Source organism: Phyllostomus hastatus, unplaced genomic scaffold (genome assembly GCF_019186645.2).
Source record: "Phyllostomus hastatus isolate PE091 unplaced genomic scaffold, TTU_PhHast_1.1 phas_scaffold_501, whole genome shotgun sequence".
Lineage (NCBI taxonomy): Eukaryota > Metazoa > Chordata > Mammalia > Chiroptera > Phyllostomidae > Phyllostomus > Phyllostomus hastatus.
Window position 1 is genome coordinate 2,915,097 of NW_025334033.1, and position 7,398 is coordinate 2,922,494.

The following is a 7,398-nucleotide window of genomic DNA, read 5'->3' on the forward strand; positions in this document are numbered from 1 at the left end:
TGATCATGGCATTATAACAAGTGGAAGTAGTCAGGCATACCTGATATCCATTGTGATAAATGCAACTCCCCCCTTCCCTAGAGACACAGTTGCCCCCAGGTCAGTAGGTCCCATTCCTGGAGTGAGGTATGCCTATTCTGGACATTTTTGAGATATGAGAATCTCTAAATCTAATTTTTTCTTTCTCATTTTTACAAAACAAAGTTTCAAACTTATTTCTTTTATTTGTTTATTAAAGAAAACTCAGATAAGCAAAATACACAACATAAAAAATATCACCCTCCCACTTCCTACCACTCCACCAGAGAAAACTGCTAACAACCTGGTGATTCTTTCAGATTCTTGTTTTCATCTGTTGTTCTGATCTTTTCAGAACATAGTAGCCCCTGCCCCCATCCCCAGCCAGGGGTATGTCCTAACCCCAGGTGAGGAACTAGGGATAGAGCAGAGGTGGCAAGCGGAACACACAATTAATTGCGCACCTTCTGGGGTGGCATTCAGATGTGCTAAGTGTGATGCAACCGCGTGTTGCACACAAACACAGAGGTAAACCCTCTGGGAGTTTGCCCAGCCCATGTTCTCTGGTAACCAAAATTTCCCCATGAACTCAGGGCAGCAGAACTGGTCAATTGAGAGCAAGGTGGTAATTACTGTTGAGATTTATGGACCATTCATTCTACCAGGGGTGTCCAACATGAGGCTTGCTGGTTGCATAATACTCAGGATGTCCGTGAATGCATTCCAACACAAAATCGTAAATTTACTTAAATCCTTTTTTTTTTTTTTTGCTCATCAGTTTTCATTAGTGTTTGTGTATATAATGTGTGGCTCAAGACAACCCTTCTTCTTCCAGTGTGGCTCACAGATGCCAAAAGTTTGGACACCCCTGTTAGCCAATCACTGGTTGAATATTTCTTGAATACTTTGTTCCAAGCATTTTTCCTCACACTGGAGACATAAATAAAACAAAATAAACCCTGTTGTCATGAGACTTCCATTCTCATGTAGAGGTAAACAGTTTTTTAGACAAGTGAAACAAATAGTATATTGAATGGTGGTCATTGGTGTGGAGAATAATAAGGCAAGAAAGGGGGCCGGCTGGAGGAGAGTAGAATCAACTACAGTGAAGAAGGTCTCTGGGAGAAGGTGCCATTTGAATAAGCACGGGAAGGAGGTCAGGGAGTGAGCCATGTGGACATCTGTGGGGAAAGCCGTTCTTGGTGGAGGGAGGAGCAAGCGCCCAGGCCCTGAGCAGCCCGAGTGGCTGGACTGGGGTCCGGAAACAAGGAGGGTAGAGGAGACCAGGCTGGCGCTGGACTGGGGTAGGAAACGGCAAGTCTGTGTTGGGCCTGGTTTATAGGCCATTGTACTGACTTTAACTTTTATTCTAAAGTGAAATGAGAAGCCCCCGGATGTGGGAAGTAAGACAGTGACACACTCTGATTTCCCTTTAACAAGACGCCTCTGGCTGCTGTGTGGAGAGCAGACTGCTGGGGGCTCGGATAGACGGGGACTTACTGCAGTACTCCAGCGAAAAGCGATGGTGGCTTGGACTGAGAATGTACAATGGAAATTTTAAGAAGAGGATGGCGAGGTCTGCATGTGTTTTAAAGAAAGAACTATCGGGATTTGCTGACAGATTGGAAAGGGGATTCAGCAATGACGGGGCAACCGAGAGGATAAAGTTGCCATTTCTTGTGACGAGGAAAACTGTGGGAGAGGCAGGTCACGGGAAGAAGATTGGGTGTTCAGTTCAGAGAAGTTAAATTTAAAATGCCTATTAGACATAAAAGTGGTGATAACTGTCCTTCAGGCATGTATCTGAAGCTCGGCATGTGAGAGGGAAGGAGATACCCAGGAAGAACATAGTCAGAGAAGAAAGAAGGGCTAAGGCCTATCCATGGGTCGCACCACTACTTAGAGATCAAGGAGATCAAGAAAACTAGGACAGGAGACTGAGCATGTGAACCCAGTGAGGTAGGAGGAAAACTAGGAATGGGAAGCCGAAGTGAAGGAGGAGGGAAGGGCCGACGGTGTCACATTCTGCGGAGAGCAAAGGGAGAGCACTGGGGTGGGCACTGTGGGAGTTATCAATGGCTTCAGTAACAGCAGCTTCAGCAAAGTGATGGGATGAAAGCTTAATGGGAGTAGTTTCAACATAGTATTTGAGAAGAAGAATTGAAAACAGAATAGACAATTCTTTCTGCGAGTTTTTCTCTAAAGGGAAAAGAAAAATGAATCGGTTAAAAAATGCACCCTTGCTCAAAGTGCTTTTTATCAATTAATCCTTACAATAGCCCTATAGAGTAGGAACTAGTCTCATTTATGTATAAGAAAATCAGACAATGAAATGGATATGCCCAGCAAAGCAAGACTCAGGAGAATAGGCTTCACCAGCCAAGGGTGAGCGCAAGGAGCACGTGGTTTATAGACCTGCCTTAGATCCTGAAGGTTGGCTCTTTATCTTCATGATGCACCTTCTTTTTCTTACTCATTGACTGAGTCCATTCTATAAAGAGTCTAATTAGCACAGTTACTATATGTAAAATCCTTCTCTGAAGGTCAGACTGTATCTCAGGAGGCGAGAGTTTCATTTACATCGAGTTTCATTTACATTTACAGGTCATTTCTGAGCCCTCCTTCCTCTTGATTTGAAAGTAGTTAGATTTCCCACAGGCTAGCATACTCCTGTTCTAGCTCAAGAGCTTTTGCATTATTTAGGGTTGCTGCACAAAAGCATTGTGTGAGATCGACAAATATAGTCTCTCAAAAACTGGGAGCCTTCCTAAGGAGTAAAGAAAACTATTTTTGATTAAATTAAAGAAATTTAAATATTTAGCATTTCAGTCCTTCAAGCTGATCATGTTTGCATGAATTGCCTCTCTAACTCTAATTTGAGACAATGCTTCTGTGTATAACTCAACTTGGCAATTAATAGAAGTATTTTTTACTGTCACTATTCATTAGTTTTCCTTGATCCCAGAGTCACAATTTTGCCTTGATGTGTCGCTACAATTGGTAACAGCTGATTGTGTTGACATTCAGTCTAGTTCCAAATACTTTAATCAAAAATATGTGCAACCATGCATATGGGCCAAGTGTTAATTAAAGTTATTTTTCTACCGTCTTCCCCATTTCAAGTGGCAATTATGACTTTGGCATGTCTTTATCAGAAAAGAAAATATCATTTACTTTTCTGTGTTTAGAGGAATACATGAGGAAAGGTAATACTTTATGGCTGAAAGAAACCCAACTAAAACCTGACATTAACAGCTCCCATTCAGATCCTAGTTTGAAGACTTCTATCCAAATCCATCTGATTTAGGTTTAGAAAAGTATTTTCTGCTCTGCAAAAATATATTTAAAAATTATAGAAACTCTACTTATTGTTTAACATCAGTTATTCAGTATGATGGTCTGAAGACACAAGCAAAATATAATTTTACTTAATGGATGTCATTGTTGGACCAATAGTTTTATTGTGTCACATTGATCATCAACAGCAGGATGGACGTGTGCCTGCCATCCAAACATTCACCATTCTGCTTTGGGGATTTAGCTGAGAGGAGCAAGTGCAAGTGAAATGGTTGTTGTTGGTTTTTTTTACTTATTTATACGATGAGTGTTTACTGAATGCCTGCTATATGTCAGTCACTGTACTAGTAACCAAGAATACAGAAGTAGGAAGAACAGGGGCTTGGAAGACACACAGCATGCTCAGAAATATGTCTTGTGAGGGGAAAATTCTATAAGGAAAAACACCCATCTGGTGGACTCACTCTGAGCATGAGAATATTGATTACCTCTGCAGTTTTGGGGTGGGCTGACTGGTCCAGATGACTATCTATGATAATACTTCAGAGATTATTTCTAGTTATTATAAAGTTAATCAAATGAGTGATGATGCTTGAACTCACATTGATGAACAAGAACAATAATTTATCACTCAGGTAACCTGAGTATAGCTAAATGACAGATTGATGAAGAGATAGATAAAGATAGAATACATAAAAGTTCTATATCCTGGTGTTTGCAAATTAACTTCTAAGCCATCCTTACTACAAATGAATGAAAGATTTCCCTTCATCTCCAGGCTCTTTCTCCTCACTGAGATTCTACTGAGAGTAATTCCTGCTCCCTGCTGGTCTGGCTTTAAACGGCTGCTTCCTTGTGTCAAGGTACTTGTGGCCAATTTCAGAGAATAAATACAGTTTTGATTTGAAAGTGTACAGGTTTCAGACAATATGTCACAGAGGCCCCATTCATTTCATTCTTAGGAGATTTACTTTGTTAAGTAAGCTTGACAAAAATGCTTGCCAATATATACTCGTTAATTGGGAATAGTTTCTCGATTTGCATACTTCTGCTACTTTCTATGTGTCTCTATTCTGAATGTCCCTGAAACCTTTGCAGGAAAAGCAACATCTGTGTTGCACTGGAGTTGGAAGAGAAATCTCCCATTGCACAGACATTACAGGTGCTTCCTTCATCTGCTAACCTTCAGACACCCTTCTGTCTAGGCACCATTAAAATTCTAGGAGCTCATGTGCTAACAGAGGTCACACATGTAATGGAGGGATATGCATAATTTGGTGAGACTAAAGAAGCTGGGATAATTAATTGCTCTAGGGGTTGGGGGTTTATGAAGTTTTCAGAGAGAAGCTAAACCTTGAGAAAAGGCTTCAGTGTTTGCCAGGGAAAGAAGTGCAGAGGCCTTTCAGAAAAAGGGAAAGACACAGAGGGGGTAAACTTTCATTGCATTTAACTCAGTAATCCAGTTTACTCTGGTTCTACCGAAGATGGGGGCCAGCCCTGGAAAATGATGAGTTGACTGATCTTCAGCTTCATGCATCTATTTCATCTCACAAAGACCAGCTCCCCTGAAAAGTTGTTCAACTCCTTTTCACATCAAAGTGTATCCACCCTGCGTCCTCCTCCACTCAGGACATTTGCTCTAGCTTTCCGAGGCAACAGTGTTTCATTTCAAAAGGTCCAAGATAAAACCTTAATAACTGATATAGTACTCTTTCTGGAAATAGTAATATTTTAACAGGTTGATCCTAAATGCAAAAAGGTTTACTGAAAACTGGTGAACACTTATTTGTGGAACTGGTAAATTTTGGTAGATTGGTGGGGATATAGTTTAGTACAGTAATGTCTATTATAATGGTGTGGAGAGAACTATGTGAAATATGATTCTTTCTTCAAGTGCTCAGAAGTTAATATATCTCTTAGCCATGGTAATCTTTGTTCCATTTGCCCTTTATAATCAAGATTATATCTTTCCCAATCCATGATGAATTGATTTCATGGAAGATGGCATGTCTCCTTTAGTTTTAATTTGTTTTAAAACTAGGAAAAGAGATGACAATTAAAAAGCAGTGCCAAGAAGCATTTTTACTCATTTAGCCAAACAAGATTGCATGAAAAGAATGTTTTTCTTTTGTAATCAGGCTTTTTAAATGGTAATTTACCTAACTTTAAAAACATGTCTATGAAAAGCCTTTCATCACTGTTCTGGTCCCCCTCCCCACCCCCAATAAGTGAAATGTACTGGAAATACATTAATTAAATATTCTAATAAGATTCTGTAGCTATTGGCCCTAAACTCTGGGGAAACCGTATGTCTCTAATTATAGCTTACCAATTACAATTAATTATTCCAACTAATCCCTAGATGTACTCAAGAAAAGAAAAAGAGTTGCTAATAAATTTTAGAAAAGATTGAAAGCTCTTTCTATGGCTGTCGAGGGGCTGCTATCAACCTACGGGAGAAAGTTCTAACCCACATGTGGGAGGTCTTTATCTTTCTGGAACAGTCTCCGGACTCAGATTCTCTGTGTCGGGACCCCTGCTGAGTTGGGTTGGTCTTGGGAATGGTAACTACAGTTGCCTTGGTTGACTTTGGGACTATACTGTAGAGGGTTCACATTTTTAACTGTCCCAGTTTCAATTACCTGGAGTTAAGCCCTTCAGGTGAGGCAGGGAGTGTGGAAGACCGTCTCTAGACACCAGGGAAGCAGGACAAAGGTGAGACGTGGTCTTTAGCATGAAGGACTAGGATGGAGTGCAGTCGAGTGAAGGCCTAACCCAGCGAAGCTCCTTGGAGCCATGCAGTGAGCCTGGGATGACAGCGTTTAAGCTGCAGCCTTTCAGGTGTGACTGCTGTTTCTTGCTTCTAAGGTCCAGTAGATGTCAAAAGCCCTCTGTTTAATTTCTTCTCATCAGTTCCCTTCAGTTATAGTGTCCTTGAATTGGAATACTTTGCTATTTTTGTGTCTAAAGAGATTCTAAACACCTGACTCTTGGTTTCTTGCCTCTGCCTCACAAGACAGCCAAAGACTAGACAACATTGTGACCTAGGGCTGTTATCCACAATTATGTGACAACAAACCACACTCCAAGCTTAGATAGTAAAACAGTTACAATGTTTTCTTTTTTCCTCAAGAATCTAAAACTCAGCAGGAATGGCTACTGTCTTTTCTATAATGTTATCTGGGGCTCTCCGACTGGCAATTCTAGCTTCAAGATTTCTCGCCCATGTGGCTGGAAAGTTGACGTTGACTGTTGCCAAGGAGCTCAGCCAGGCCTCTGCGCCTGCTGTTGTGATGCTTTCCATGGGCATCTTGGGCTTGCTCACAGCATGGAGGTGGAATTGAAGGGAACCAGGTGGAAGCTGCATGGCCTTTTCTAGCACAGCTTTGGGAGCCATTCATGTCACTTCCATTGCATTCTATTTATGGAAACAAGTCAAAAGTTCAGCCAAATTCAAGGAGGAAGGACTTGATAAGGGAGTGGCCAGGTCCTACAAAGAGCTCCTGCTGTGGTCCTCTTTGGAAAATGTGCTCTGCCACTGAGAGGGACCCTGTGCACAAGGAACCTGAGGCTCTGTGTCCTCTCCGTCCAAGTCCAGGCAGCCTTCAGTTTGCTGGTTCCTCTGTGGAACCTCCTGAATATGCTACAGCTCTCACCAAACCTTTCTTTAGGTTTGTGCCAACTGCCTAATGAAAACTTGGTATCTGAATTACCCTTTTAAATTTTAAATTAGATTGTAGACTAGTTCTCCCATCTTTAAAATTAAACTTTGTGGAATAATTTCACAGGTCTCTTGAGCACTAAACTCTCTCTTTGTCTGTATCTTTCTTAATATTAAAATTATGTAGGCTATATATTATGTACCATAAAGAATATTCTATGTAACAACTGGCTTATACTTTTCAAATATTAATGTCATGAAAGACAAAAGAAAGCAAAAGAACTGTTCCGTATAAAAGGGGACTAAATAGACATGACAACCAAAGTGTGATCCTGAGTGAGATCCTTGGTATAGGAAAAATGCAATGAAGAACACTATTGGCACAATTGACAAAATTCAAATACTGTATAAATAATAGGCAT